This window comes from Lactuca virosa, chromosome 5 (genome assembly GCF_052849685.1).
Source record: "Lactuca virosa cultivar CGN04683 chromosome 5, Lactuca_virosa_CGN04683_v6, whole genome shotgun sequence".
Lineage (NCBI taxonomy): Eukaryota > Viridiplantae > Streptophyta > Magnoliopsida > Asterales > Asteraceae > Lactuca > Lactuca virosa.
Genome location: NC_136430.1, coordinates 374,907,840 through 374,923,886, shown reverse-complemented (window position 1 = coordinate 374,923,886; position 16,047 = coordinate 374,907,840). Strand labels below are relative to the sequence as shown.

Here is a 16,047-nt window from a genome sequence, read left to right as displayed (position 1 = left end):
GAGTCTAGTTTGTTCGTAAATTTTACCATGATTTTTAGTGATCTCTAACAGAGGTGAAAATGTTCATAATCACAGACTGGTCCGGGTTTGCCTCTGAAATGACAGGCAGTTTTGTAAAAATCACCATAAATTGTAGAAAAATCATATGGAGATGTGCAAGTAGCCATTTTAAAGCTAAGAGTTTGAACTACTTTCACCTGGAACAGTTTTGAAAACTAAAATATTTAAGTTGACCAAAACAGTCCGTGATTAACGTCCATCTTTTCTGATGTAATCTGTTAGAAAAAGTTTAATTGTGTTCTTGATGATTTTACTTGTATTCCCCCCTTAAAACTTAAGAAAAACATGTAAATGTAGGGGTATGAACTCACCTTATGTGATTTCAGTAGATGAAAGTGAGATAGAGGAAGTGTTCAACCCAAGAACACTAAGAAGATGTCTTGATGATTCGAGAATCTAACACCGAATAAGATGGAATTTGTGTAAGATATCAATGATTTGAGTAGAATGGAGTTTAATAATTATGTGAATGATGAAGATACTTACTAATTGAAGGAAGAAATCCCTGGAGAAAGCCTTGAAGTTCTTGAAATTGAGAGAAAAGATGAGAGAATTTTGGAGAGTGTCCTTTGGTTGCTAAGTGTAGAATGAAAGAACTTTATGGAGAATGAGGAGAGAGGATCAATCCTCCAGCTCTTAGAACATGGGAAGATCTGGAGATTGGGTGTAAAGGTCCACTAAGGTGACAAGGAGTAGTGGGAAAGAGTGGATGATCATAGAGTGAGGTGGTGGTGGCTTGCTTTTGTCATAAAATAAGGAAAAACAAATATTCCCTCAATAATTAGTCCAACCACCAATTCTTTTAATACATTTTTCTAAAAACCCTGGAGATTTATATATTTTGGGGCCTTAGTTTATAAAATAAAGTTTTGGGTGAAAATCCCACGTTAAAATAATGAAAAACGGAGTTAAAACGAAGTCGTAGTCGAAAAACCGGAAAAATTATGACACGCAAACATGCATGTCGTCTTCTTTTATGACAGGGGCTTCCTTGATACTCATTGCGTGTCATCAACACGCGAGTCGTAAGGTTACGACAGATAAATGTGTGTCGTCTTCCTTTATGACAGGGACTTCGGTCCTGAAGCTTCAGTTTTGGGTCCTTAAGCCTATTTTACCCGTTTTTACCCCGTTTCAAGTGGTTTTTGACCCAGTTAAGGGTCGGGATGGCCCGAATGATTACAAAAAATTAAAGGAACTTTTGAGAGAGATTTGGGAGAGATTCGGGAGAGATTTGGAAGAGATTTTAATAGAGAGAGGTTGAGTGAAAGAGATTGTGAGAGGTTTCGTTTGTGATCTTTTTGAGTGTCCGGCTTCGCAACGAAAGGTCCATAAACCCCGTTAAGCCATGATTTAGTGTCTTACACAATCCCGATGATTGTGTAATAGTGTTTTATCGCTTTGGTTTGTTGTTTAGCACTGTTAAGGCTAAGGAAAATCAAACACATGAATTTTTCAAATGATGTTTTCTCATTGAAATAGCGAATTGTATAATGTAAACCCTAACATACAAGGGTTAATGGAGTTGACCGGTTTGACTTGTTGACTTTGTTTGACTTTGACTTGAGCGAAATTTGACGGTTGTCACACTCTTGGGGCTTGCTTCAGACCGTAGACTGCTTTTTCAAGCTTGTAGCAGTGCTCTGGGAATTCAACATTTTCAAAACCTGGAGGTTGCTGAAGATAAACCTCTTCTTTTAATTCCCCATTGAGAAATGCACTCTTAACTTCCATTTGGTGTACCTTGACGTTCTTGTGGGCTGCGTATGCTAGGAAGATCCGGATAGCTTCCATGCGTGCTACCGGAGCATACGTTTCATCGTAGTCTATGCCTTCAAGTTGACTATACCCCTTTGCAACTAGTCTTGCCTTGTTTCTGACTACCGCACCAGATTCATCCAGCTTGTTTTTGAACACCCATCTAGTGCCAACAATAGAGTGACCACGTGGCTTCGGAACGAGCTGCCAAACTTTGTTTCTTTGAAATTCTTCTTGCTCTTCTTGCATTGCAGCTATCCAGTCAGGTTCAAGCAATGCTTCTTTGATCGTTTTGGGCTCTACCGAGGACATAAATGATGCGTAGTGGCAGTGATCAGATAGGTCCTTGGAAGATCGAGTATGGATACCTGCGGATGGGTTGCCAATGATTTGACCTGGTGGGTGGTCCTTCGTCCATACGTGCAGACGGGGCTGCAGATGATCAGCAGTTGCGGTAAAGGGAATATCTTGAATATCAGGAGAGTCTGCGGTTGGAGATGGCAGTTCCCCCTGGACTTGAGAACATCCTGCCGAGTCATCTTGGTTTGGAACGAGAATGGAGTTTTCTTGAACAGTTGGGAGAGGTTCCCCCTGGACTGCTGATGGGAGTTCCTCTGGAACCTGAGAAGGTTCCCCCTGGACTGCGGATGGGAGCGTGATAATCTTTGGATCGGTTCTCGTGTCAATGTTCTCTATGAGTTCATCATCCGAATCCGAAGATACGTTTGATGGTAATGATTCTCTCCGGATAGGAACTTGAGCAACATCAAGTACTGGAACCTCGACGATTGTTGCTAGATCCGGAGTAGAGCTTTCCCCCTCAACCGGAGAGGTGGAAGTATTGAGAGAAGCGACTTCGGATAGAGATGGTCCAGAAACATCAGCGTGTTGTTGTTGAGCTGTGGGTGACACAAGAACTTCGGATAGTTTCGCCGTTTCAACAGGATCGAAAAGATCGTCATAATTGACTTCAACTAGATTTAAAGGACCTGAAGAGGCAGGAATATCGCTTTCCATGATTGCGGTGGTTTCAGTGGATGGAGGGGCGTTGTGGATGTGAGAATCATCAAATTTCACATCGAAGCTTTCAATGATCAGCCTTGTTCGTCTGATGAGCACTCGATAAGCAACCTTGTTAGTGGAATAACCAAGGAAGATGCCTTCATCAGACTTCGGTGCAAACTTGTTAAGCTTATCTCGGTTGTTGATCACGAAACATCTACACCCAAAGATATGACAGAAGCGTACATTTGGCTTACGGTTGTTAAGGCCCTCATATGGTGTTTTGTTGAGGCGTTTGCACACAATGCTTCGGTTTTGAACAAAGCATGCGGTTGCTACAGCTTCAGCCCAGAAGTAGAGAGGAAGGTGTGCGAAGTTGAGCATGGATCTGGCTGCTTCTACTAGTGTGCGGTTCCTTCTTTCTACTACTCCATTTTGTTGCGGTGTGTAGGGAGCTGAGAAGTTATGAGAGATGCCCTTGGACACCAAGAAACGGTTGAGAAGATGATTAGTGAACTCGGTTCCATTATCACTGCGGATACGTCTTACTGGAAGCTTGATCTGAAGTTCGATCTCTTTGATGAAGTTGATGAAAATCTGTGGTGTTTCTGATTTGAGTCTGAGGAAGAAGACCCATGTGAAGCGTGTAAAGTCATCTACTATAACCAGTATGTACTTCTTGTGATGGAGACTGGCTACGGTTGATGGACCGCAGAGATCAATGTGCAATAGCTCCAGTGGTTCAGAAATTGAAGAATCCATTACCAGAGGGTGACTTGCTTTGGACTGTTTACCACATTCACAAGCCGGACAGAGAGTATCGTTGCTGAATTTGAGAATAGGGAGACCTCTGACTAGTTCTCATGTGACCAAGTTTTTGATGTACCTGAAGTTGAGATGAGCTAGCTTGCGGTGCCATAGCCAGCTGACTTCGGATAAGGCTTTGGATAGGAAGCACAACTGCGGTCTACCAATGATCAGAGAGACATCCAAAGGATACATGGTACCTTCGGATCAGGATTTGATTAGACACGTGTTCCTATCACTTGTCATTACGTAGCAAAATTGATCATCAAATTCAACTCGATGTCCTGCTTTACATAGTTGGCCAACACTGATGAGATTGTGTTTAAGGCTTTCCACATAAGCAACCTTCTGAATAGAAAAGTTCCCCGTAGTGAGAACACCGTAACCTCGGATGATTCCATTCGCATTGTTGCCGAATGTAACATTTCCACCATTGCATATTGGCCTGAAATCCCGAAGGTATTCTAACCTTCCGGTCATGTGCAAGGAGCACGCACTGTCAATTAACCATTCTTCTTCTTGTTCCTCCTTGCACAAAGCCTGAGAATTACACGGTTAGTTTAGGCATCCAAACTAGTTTGGAGCCTAGGGCAATTGGTGAATTTTTGAAAGATGCATGGACCGAGGTTGCAGGGACGGGTCTCTTGTCAACTTTTATTCCTAGTCCTGGGTGTTTGTGCAGATTTGGAGTGTTGTGAGTTTTTGAAAAAGTACTACGTTTCTGACTCTGACTAGATTTGACATAGGATGAATCTTTTTGGCAACTACACTGACATTTGCAAAAGGATTTTTTGTCATTGGATCTGACATTATGCTTGGTCAGCGGTCCATAGGATGAATTGGACTTGTTACCGGTCCGCGGTTGAAAAGATCTGACATGAGTGTTGTTTGGTTTCTGAAAAGTTTGTTTTGAACAAGGTTTAGCACGTGCAAATCTTTGAGTCCTTTTTGGTGGATTTGGTAGGATACCCTTCCATTTGTTGAAATTTTGACGTGACTTTAAAAGTGTTGGAGTGGGTAAAATACCTTTCCATTTAGGATCATTTGAGGAGTAGACCTGAAAACCATTGTTTCGAAAAGACTGAACGCCCTTTTGGGTTGTGTCAGAAGAAGTAGGAATGACTTTCGAAGCTGGACTTTCCTTTTTGTTTGTTTTCTTGAAAGGAGAGTTTTTTGAAAAGTAGTGTGAGAAAACAAATTTTTCTGGACTCTTGGACTTTGGAAATCTGACATGTTTCTTGTTTTTCGAAAAAGTTTGTCTAGTTGTGCCTCGAGATATAATTTCTTCTTTGAAGGCCTTTTTGGCCAAAGATTTTGGTGAACCTCAGTCATTGTTGTTCAACTGCGGTTTCTTGGAATTTTTAGAATGATTTTGAAAACGTGGGCATGAGTCATCCGAACTTGAAGATTCTGGGGTTTGTGAGCATTGACCCACTTCAAAGTTCTCTATAGGTAATTCATGATGAATCACCTGAAGGGTCACGGTTCCTTTTACTGAGGACTGCGGTAGTGAAGATTTGACTACTGCAGAGTAAGTCTTAGTTGGGACTTCAGTGGGACATTTGTGGGACTTTTGACTACAGTGTGAGACACTGCGGTCTGAGGACAGAGATGGAAAGTCTTTTGAGACTTCGGGGCCCTCAATGACAATTTCTTCATCAACCACGGATGAGGTTTGAGAATTTGGGTAAATGGTGCCACAGATAGGAATTTGATCACATGTGTGACCTGAAACCTCAGGCACAATTTCCTCAATGACACAATCATTGCTTAGACTATGTAGTCTACCGAAGTGAGTTTTGATGTCTTCGGGAAAAGTCTTGTCATTGACTGGGAAATGAAATTCTCGGTCTGGAGGGACATACAGTCTGTCTTTATTGAACCGGGGTGAGGGATCCATTGCGGTAGGATATCCATTCGACCAATCCCAATTGTATGTATTGTCCACGGTTCCATTGTTTACCAAATTTTCAATAGCTTCACTTTCATTAAACAAATTTTCAATTAAGAGATTTAAGCGTACAATTTCACTCTGAGCTAAATCTCTCTGGTTCAAAGCTATCTCTAATTGGGTTTCACTCAACATTTTTGCATCTTTTTCTAACTCTAGGTCCTTCTCTAACATAGCCATTTTGAGTCTTTTGTTATCCAGTCGTCCTCTCACGTGGAACATCTCTTGGGACGCAATGTTCTTCTCATCTAAGGCTTTGTTATAGTCTATAAGGACGGCAGCACAAGTGTCATTAAGATCATCTATGTAGGGCTGACAGTCATGCATGTTATAGTTTAGAGTTTGGATCATAAGTTTTACCTGTTCGACGATGCTTAGAGTTCCATCCTTTGCCATGTAGCAGTAGTTCTTTTCCAGCTCTGTAGACCCATCATCATCCGCAGTTGCCACCATGCAGATTTTCCCTTTTCCTTTGACACTGCTGATGGCTTCATCTTCGTCTCCGGATGACCAAACTTGATGGTCTCTTTTGACATGGGCTACGTATGCCCTTGCCTTTTCCTTATCTTCCAACTCTTGAGCCATTCTAAGGTAGAATGCTCTGTCTTTTACTACATTGGCCTTACAATCTCTTGCAAAGTGATTCTCTTTGTTGCATTTGTGACAAATTACAACATCAGTCTTGTCTTCTGAGGGAGTACCGAAGTCAGTGGTTTGAGGAGACTGCGGTACCTCCTTTGGTTGATTAATTTGAGATTGCGGTGGTGGATGAGAACTTTTGGAATATCGAGAATGGTTATTCTGGGAACCGAAGTTACGGTTGAATGGAGGTTTGTTGAACTGTTGATTCTTGCGGAAGGAAGGAGGTGGTAGACGGTTGAACTGTTGACTAACCAGAGCAATAGCCTTTTGAAATTCTTCTTCATCATCATACACTGAGTCAGCTTCGTATGATTGCGGTGGAGTGTCATACGAGGGAGAGTAGAGTGACTGCGGTGGGGCTTGTGCTATGAGAGCAAGTGGTCCTCCGAAGTCAGCACAGTCTTTGAGTACGGTGGATTCTAGTCTAGTTGTATTAAGCAAATAACATCTTGAAAAAAAAGTACATAAATAGTCCTTGTATTTTTATCAAAAGTCGCGTGTTTAACTTTTATTTTTGACGTGATGGTCTTGGTGGTTTTTAAATCTTGTGTGGTTGTTTTCTAAGTCGTATAAAATGATTTATTTGTCACGTTTAATTTCTTTTGTATTTGTCTTAATTGATTTCATTTTAAAGAAAGAGAGTAAAAAAAACTACTCCAACCCCCCCCCCCCCTCCCTCTTCAATCGCACCCCACAACTACCAAAACACCCCATACCCTCCTTCTTTCTCTCTAAACGAACATAAAATTGCCAAGAACCATCATCCTCGGCCTCCTACATTGCCAAAAACCTATAACCATCTTCAGAAGCGTTAATAACGTCTCCTTCATCCATCGGAATAGTGCGAACGTGCCCTCTATGTTTCACATTCCAAAACAACATCGTTTAGGTCATTAGACGTAATTACGGTTTTTCCATTTCATGGATGATGTGTCAAATGGGAATGATGTGGCAGGGTTACCGGGTATAATAAGTAATAGGGACTAAATTGCTAGGTTTCAACACACTTCGTTCCCTCATAAAGTCATATAAAATTTTAAGTGACTAAAATGGTAACCCTAAAAAGTTCATAGAACGTATGTGTCATTTTCCCTTAATATTTTAGTTTATTACATAACTGTAATTATATATAAATATATATATATATATATATATATATATATATATATATATATATTATGGAAATTGTTTCTTATGAATAGTGAACTTCCATAATTTTTGTCTATTTTAGTCCCTGGACTTTATGTTGTTTTTTGGCAGAATTGGTCCCTGTACTTTGGCAACTTTGGTCCTCATTTTTTAGCCATTTTGACACTTTTGGTCCTTGTAATCGATATTTTTACATTTTTTAGGAACCTTTTAATATTTAAAGTTTGGCCACAAAACTTTAACGGTTTGACAACTTTGATCCATTTTCTATTTAGGAACCTTTTAATATTTAAAGTTTGGCCACAAAACTTTAACGGTTTGACAACTTTGGTCCCCATTTTTTAGCCATTTTGACACTTTTGGTCCTTGTAATCGATATTTTTACATTTTTTAGGAACCTTTTAATATTTAAAGTTTGGCCACAAAACTTTAACGGTTTGACAACTTTGATCCCTTTTCTATTTAGGAACCTTTTAATATTTAAAGTTTGGCCACAAAACTTTAACGGTTTGACAACTTTGGTCCTCATTTTTTAGCCATTTTGACACTTTTGGTCCTTGTAATCGATATTTTTACATTTTTTAGGAACCTTTTAATATTTAAAGTTTGGCCACAAAACTTTAACGGTTTGACAACTTTGATCCTTTTTCTATTTAGGAACCTTTTAATATTTAAAGTTTGGCCACAAAACTTTAACGGTTTGACAACTTTGGTCCTCATTTTTTAGCCATTTTGACACTTTTGGTCCTTATAATCGATATTTTTAAATTTTTTAGGAACCTTTTAATATTTAAAGTTTGGCTACAAAACTTTAACGGTTTGACAACTTTGATCCATTTTCTATTTAGGAACCTTTTAATATTTAAAGTTTGGCCACAAAACTTTAACGGTTCGACAACTTTGATCCCTTTTCTAAAAACTTGCTAATTCCTACCGCTTTAATTCTTTAGCCATTTTGACACTTCTGGTCCTTGCAGTCAAAACTTTTACATTTTTTCATAAAAACATGAACAAAACGGTCCGGGGCAAAGCCCGGGCTTGTCATCCTTGCACTTTCTACGTCTGTCATATTTATCGATTCGGAAACAACATTGAAAGCTTCTGGCCCCCGCGTAGCAGGGGTAACCTTTCTAGTTATTATAAATAACAATCTATTTATTTTAAGAATTTAAAATATAGTATGAATTTTAACATACTCTTTGTGATGTTTCGACTGATTTGGTTTTATCTATTGACCAACCAGTCTATTTTCTTACAAAAATTTTCCAATTTTATACTTATTATTGCGATTCTAGTCCACTTGTATTAAGCAAATAATATCTTGAAAAAAAGTACATAAATAGTCCTTGTGTTTTTATCAAAAGTCGCATGTTTAATTTTTATTTTTGACGTGATGGCCTTGGTGGTTTTTAAATTTTGTGTGGTTGTTTTCTAAGCCCTATAAAATGATTTATTTGTCACGTTTAATTTATTTTGTATTTTTCGTAATTGATTTCATTTAAAAGAAAGAGAGAAAAAACTACTCTTACCCCCCCCCCCCTTCTATTGCACCCCACAACTACGAATACACCACATACCCTCCTTCTTTCTCTCTAAACGAACATAAAATTGCTAAGAGTCATCATCCTCGGCCTCTTTTCATTTCCAAAAACCTATAACCATCTTCAGAGGCTTCAATAACGTCTCCTTCATCCATCGGTAAAACCCTCTTCCACCCCCCCCCCTAACTCTATATTATATTCATGTCTCATTCTTCCTCTTCTGACCATCACCTTCATCTTTCCACATTCCGACAATACCATTCTTTTCGACTCCTACAGTGATTGATAGTTCAAAGACTTGTAAGTATGAAAAGCGCACCTTTATGTCTCCTACCCCTATGAAGGGATTAGTAGCATAATGTTATTCCTTAAATGGCGGTGTTGATGACGATAGCAGATGGTGGTTAGTGGCGATGATGGTGGTGGTAGAGGGTACCTAAAGAAGAAGAAGATATGTAATATGGGTTGTTATGGTGGCTATCAAAGTTGTCAAAATCGCGATCTTGATCGTAGGATCATACGATCATACGGTCCTAGGTATGTGTTGAGAGAAAAACTTAGAGACACACTTGAACAAACGTTAGAACAAGTGTATTGCGGAATAGTTAATCTCGAAGGATCTAAAAGCTCAACAATAATATTAATAAGTTAGAATTAGATAGTTAGAGAGTTAGTTGCGGAAAGTAAAGAAATAGAAATGACAACAATTGTTATATCAAGTATACACATAAGTTGATTCATAACAAGGAATGCATTCAAACCGAGTTAATAAGGAAGATCAAACTTAGTGATTAAGTCACGAAAGACTTGCTCAGAAGAGAGGTTATAATCAGTTGTATTCTAGTAATATTTGAGAGTAAGAAGTGGTGCGTAGTAAGATAGAGAGATAGAAAGAATAACTTGAGAAGTGTATTCAGAATAGAAAGATGCGTAAGTTATCCTTTTTAGATACAAGAGAATGAGCTCTATTTATAGAGACTCAAGAAGTACACTAGATTACATCTCTAAGAGTAGCCATGCAAGGCATACTGGACAATAGAGACTATCATAATAAAGACAAGTAAAGTAATCTAGTTAAGTGACTGCGGTAGGTAGACTCCGGATTCGATTGCTGATGAAGGAGCTTGACTGCGGGTGCTGGATGGCTGCGATAGCTGAAGAGGTTGCGGTAGCTGAAGTTCAAGAGGGTCACTTTTTATGATTCAACAGTATGAAAAACGAGTTGCATCGTATCTGGAGTAGGATCACATGTAAGATTGTAGGATCGTAAAATCAGGATCCGATCTGATCCCACCATCCCTTGATTTTTTTTGAAAAAAAAAAGATTATAAGAAATTGAATTTACCATTTTACCACTTTTACTCTTTACCTTTTTTGTTGTGACTAATATTTAGAATTTTTTTTAGGTTTTGAACGGAAAACTGAATATTAGGGATATTTTTCATGTCTTGAACTTATAAGTTAAAATCATGTTTTTATGGGATCTTAAGATCTCGATTCCGATCTTACATTTTCGGTCTTGTGTAACGTCCGTACATCCGGGCTAGTCAATTTAGAGACGATAAGCATCAAAAGTGACTTTTGATAAAAGATTATTTAGAATGAATAATCTTAACCAAGTTGTAGTATATGTCACAAGGTTTCCGAAAATATAAAGAATGCCGAAATCCGAGTTATAACAAAGAAGTTATGACATGTCAAAGTTTCACGACAGAACCGGCACGACACAGCGCGACGTAAATAGTGAATTTACGATAGAGCGATATTTAGCTTTAGCGATCTAAACGAAAGTCGTGGAATACGTTAAACCGAGAGCGTGCATAGAAAGAACGTCTAAATCTGACTTCGTATGAGGAAGTTATGATTTTTCGAAGTTTCGACTTAGCGGTATGCAGCCCAAAGTTCGAATATGAGATCGAGTGGTTTCTAGCCGAAACAATCTAAATTAGAATCGAAGATCTCGTCGATAGTAGTCCAACGGTAAAAAGACAGACGAAAACGGACGTCAGATGAAGGAGTTGTGAATTCCTAACGGAGTTTTCCTGTCCCAGCCTACTAAAAATAATATAATAAAAGTTAAAGTCAAAATTAGCCGACGGAGTCTAAACGAGAGTTGTAGAGCATAATCTCACCTACGCGTGGATATAAAGAACGTCGAAAACGGAGTTCGTATGCGAAAGATATGAATTTCTGAAGTTCAGGGTACGAACTTCAACCCCTGTGTCAAAGCTCATGACGTGAGCAGGTGGTAGACATCTTCCAGGGCAAGTGGCCTGATGACGAACGCCATGACATCGAGCTCACGAAGTGAGCATAGAATTTCAGCCCTATAAATAGAAGTTGAAGGGCAGCCGGCCATGGTTGCTAATTCCCCCCTCTCTCACTCCCGATACCCTCTCTAGCCCTCTTAAAATACCCCCGATTCCCCGGTATCATCCCGAGACCCGAAGCGAGTCCCGAAGCTCCGAAGATCCCGAGAAGAAAAGAGTTTCGAGCCGAAACTCTGCCCGCGAGAAGCCCAGTGTGTGAAGAGATCACAGTTTCACCGAAGAATACTACATTTAGAGCCGTAGTGCTGTCCGATCATCGTATTATCATGTGAGTGTGTATTTACTTTCTTCTGACACATATATATGAAGTATTTGCTATGAAGTATGTGCTATGTGTTCATACATTGTTTGTTTACTTGAGATGGATGTTGAATTAATGTTTATACAGGTTTTAAAAGATTTAAACTGTATATGTGTTTAAATCTACAAATATGTTGGGTAGAACATGGGTAGATGAAATAGTTGATGTGAGACGAAATAATAAGTGTTTTTGAACTCAACGTGTTCATTAGGTATTTTTGAACTCTATGTGTTCACTTGGTGTTTTTGAACTCAACGTGTTCATTAGGTATTTTTGAACTCTATGTGTTCACTTGGTGTATTTGAACTCTATGTGTTCGTTAGGTATTTTTGAACTCTATGTGTTCACTTGGTATTTTTGAACTCAATGTGTTCATTAAGTATTTTTGAACTAGATGTGTTCACTTGGTGTTGTTGAACTGAGTGTGTTCACTAAGTGTTTTAGAACTAAGTATTCACCAGATGTTTTGAATTAAGTGTTCACTAGGAGTGTTAGAACTAGGTGTTCGTTAAGTATGTTGAACTAAGTGTTTACCGGTTGTAATTTGAGGACCTTGGCAGTGGTGGACTTTGTGTCAATTCCTTAGGTCAATCCTTAGGAATAAAGGATAGTTGATTCTTAGGGTAAATCTTTAAGAAATAAAGGAGATAATGGGGATGGGTAATTTGGATTGATTGATTGATTGATTGATTGATGATTGAATATAATAATTATATTATTGTGGGTCGAAAACCCTATATGCTCACCAGGCTCCCAAACCTGACCCACTCAGTTTTCTTTACATTACAGGTAATGGCACAAGAGTATAAGTTGGTTGACTTGACGAGAGATTTTGGATTATAGACCAGCAGTTGTAAATAACTGTTGTAAGGTTAAATGATACTATTTATGCTTTTGGTCTGTATCGGAATATGACACCCCGAGATTTTATTATTTAATGAAAAGTACATTCTCTTTGAGAAATGTTTTGATAAAGTTTTATCATATTTTGTTTGAGAACAAACCCCGCAACTGTTTTCTTTAAAAGATTACTCTGATTTTAAAACAAAGCATAAACAAATCGGTCTTTTCTGACCGTGAAATTGGGGATGTCACATCTTGTAATCCCAAAAACGATACTATACGTGATCCCGTCTTAACAACCATGGTGGGTATGATAGGCCCTAAAATTAATATTAATATAAACTATAAAGTAAAAAAAAAGTTATAAAATAAGGAAAAAAAAGTCATTTTTTTCTATTGTAAGTCCAATAGATTGGCCAGGGATAAACACACAAGACTTTGAAACTACAACAACCATGTAAGTCCAAAGTAAGTTAAAGATTGTTTCTATGACTTTATATAAAGGCAAGGACCATTTATATAATTTTGTCTAATATCTTTTTTATTCGATCCCTGTGGTTTAGGGTAATTTGTGTGTTTGGTCCCTAACTTATTTTTCTAACTCGAATTGTCTCTATAGTTTGATTTTATTGCATGGTTGGTACTTAATTGATGTAAAAAGACTATTACGGCCTTATGAACTTCTTTTTTGATTTAATTTAATTTATTAATCATTTTATTTTATTTTAAAAAAGAAAACACAGTAATCCAAATTTCGACCCATAGGGTCATACCATTCACGCTGCTATCCCCCTTTCTTCATCTTCACTGCGTCTCCTCCCTTCTTACAGTCGGTCTCCTCCACCACCACCGCCATCCACATCTCTTTTTAAAAGAATCTGGTACCAATGCTTCAACTCAGGTAAAGAGCAAACTCACACACATCAGCCTCCCTTCTTCTTCCCCGATCTCTCTCTTTTTCTGTAAATTTACGAAGACATCAAATTCATCGCCAGAGATGTTGTAGCTTCATCGGGTTCAGAAACACTACATACGTCCAGTCATCTTCGGTTGCAATCGCCCATCCCCTTCCCCTGTTCAGATGGTCGCTCCGGTATAGTCTTCTTTATTAGCAACGCAGCCACATGCCATGAAACCCCACCTTAAAAAGCCATTTTTCTTTTTTGGCATTGTTACTTCTACTTTAATCTACTATTAGGGCTTGTATTTTGTTTCTCCAGATAATTAAATCTGAGCTTATTTCCCTTAATTTGAATTTTCAATTGTAGTTCATAGGTCGATATGATGGTGGGTTCTTTGGGGATTTTTGAAAGATGAGAATGAAGAACGATCGAGAAAGATCAATACAGTAGTTATTGGGTTTTCAAATTGAGTTCATATGTGGATTTTTTAGGTTATGATGTTGGATTTTTTGAGATATTAGAACAAAGGCGTTTTGTTTTGTCGTGTTTGTCGTTTGGTGATTGGAAAGCCGGAGATGATGATCATCTTTGGTGTTGGTGGAAATCTAATTGGAAATCAGATACAGAAATCGAGCCATTATTTGATGGAGAAGAAATGGAATGTTAAAGGATGGTGCGGAAATATAGAGCCAGTGAAGTGAATAATAGGATGTGTTTGATGGCGGCGACGACGTCCGGCACCTACAACCTTTGGTATAGGAGGGCAGCAATGTCTGGGGAAGAGGGGATGGGTCTGGGAATATGGATTTTTGGTTTTTTTAATAAAATAAAATGATTAATAAATAACATAAAATATATATATATATATATATATATATATATATATATATATATATATAAATAAGGGTATAATAATCTTTTTACATCAACCAGAGACCAACGATGCAACAAAATCAAATTATAGGGATTGTTCGAAATCAAATTATAGAGATAATCCGAATTAAAAAAAATAAGTTAGAAACTGAATATGCATATTATCTTAAATTAGAGAGGCCATTCATTTAATTTACTCTTTCTTTATTCCCTTAGAATAGAGTATTTTATCATCACATGTAAGCGATAGCTTTGTATAAAACTATATCTAAAGCATATGTCCTTTTACCACTAAACAAGGGTTATTGCGTCATGGAGCAAGCAAAAGGTATTCGTTTTGTTTTAGCTTTAATTTTATCAAGTATTATTAGTTTTAAGCGCATACTAATTCAAGTTTTAATTCTTGAAAAAAAATAAAAAAATAAAAACTATTAAACCAAGCAAAGCATGTATTATGGTGCTATTATATGTACTCAATCACTCACATAAATTATTAAATCATGGGATACACATTCATCCACTCATATAGGGGGAGGGGTATACAAAACAATTAGAAGTATGTATAGATTAGTCATGCATTAGTATCGTTGATGAGTCTCAAACCTGCAACTTCTTGGCACAAAAAGGTTTCGCGCCATTTGGCTTTTTGTCTAGAGTCGTTATGGTATATATTGGTTACAATGGTGTGTAAAGCCGAACCTGGAAACCGAAAAAACCGAAACCGAAAATCTGACAATAACTAATGGTTTGGGTTTGAGTTTTCTAAAACCGAAATATTGAATTACGTTTCAATTTCATGAATTGGGTTTACCTTATCGTATATTTTGTTTGCTAATCTTTAACTATTAGAATATACTAAAGTTTTATTGTGTCCTTAAACTTATAATATGTGTTTAACTAATTATTATAATCACCTAGCTATGATATGAGTTATTAGGGGACTTTTCGGTCGAATACGCTTTGAAAAAATAAACTATTTGTAACACCCAGTTCCTGGTATGTATTTAAAGTTATAAGTTATTCATTTTTGTACAAGAACTCGACGAGTTGGAGGCCCCAAACTCGTCGAGTAGAGATAGATTTGGGTGCGAGTTATGAAGTCTACTCGACGAGTTGAGAGCCTCAACTCGACGAGTAGGCCTGGCATAATGAAACACTAATTTTAAGGGTTTTGCACCCTATTTAATCACCTTAACCTCCAAAGGTTGGCCTCATTTACAGCCTCCATCGTCCTAAACCCTAGCCAAGAAACCCTAATCCACTTTTGGAGAGTTTTGAGCCATTTTGTGCATTCTTTATGATTTTGAAGCTTGTGAAGGAAGGAGAAGCTTGGGGATTCAAGAGGAAGCTAGAAGATCCAGAGTTTGAGCTGCATTTCTGACTCATTTGAGGTATAAAGTTGATACATTGGCTTTCTATTACTTAGATCTCCATTTAGAGTAGTATGTTGTCACTTTTGGGCCATATTGAAGTCATTTTCGGGATTTGAGTATATCATGAAGTTGTGACTTCAGATCTAAGCACTCATGAGCTTATGAGGCTTAAAGTTGTCAGCTTTATCAAGCCTTGGCCCTTCCTCATGCCCTAGATCTCTTATATAGCTTAGTTTTGGTGTTTCTAGCTTCATGCATGACACCATGCATGGACGTAAAGTTAGCAACTTTACGTGGTAACTTAGTCCTAGGGGACCAGATTTATGGTTTGGAAGCATTGAACTCGATTGGAAACGACTGAATGGGTGTAGACTAAGGGAACTCGACGAGTTGTTCATGCAACTCGGTGAGTTGGATCGTGATCCCCAACCTTTTCTGATTCATGAGCAAACTCAGTGAGTCTAGGAGACGACTCAGCGAGTTGGTTAAGGTTTTCCAAGTTTTGAAGATTAAAG

General features: G+C 38.1%; 1 long non-coding RNA gene across 1 annotated transcript; it reads left to right on the top strand.

Annotated features, from left to right (window-relative positions):
* The first annotated feature begins 13,132 nt into the window (after positions 1-13,132).
* LOC145116772 (uncharacterized) lies at positions 13,133-13,825 on the top strand. The gene is made up of 2 exons (XR_013712295.1): positions 13,133-13,477; positions 13,653-13,825. It is a non-coding gene; the product is annotated as an uncharacterized LOC145116772 (long non-coding RNA).
* Positions 13,826-16,047: the final 2,222 nt, after the last annotated feature.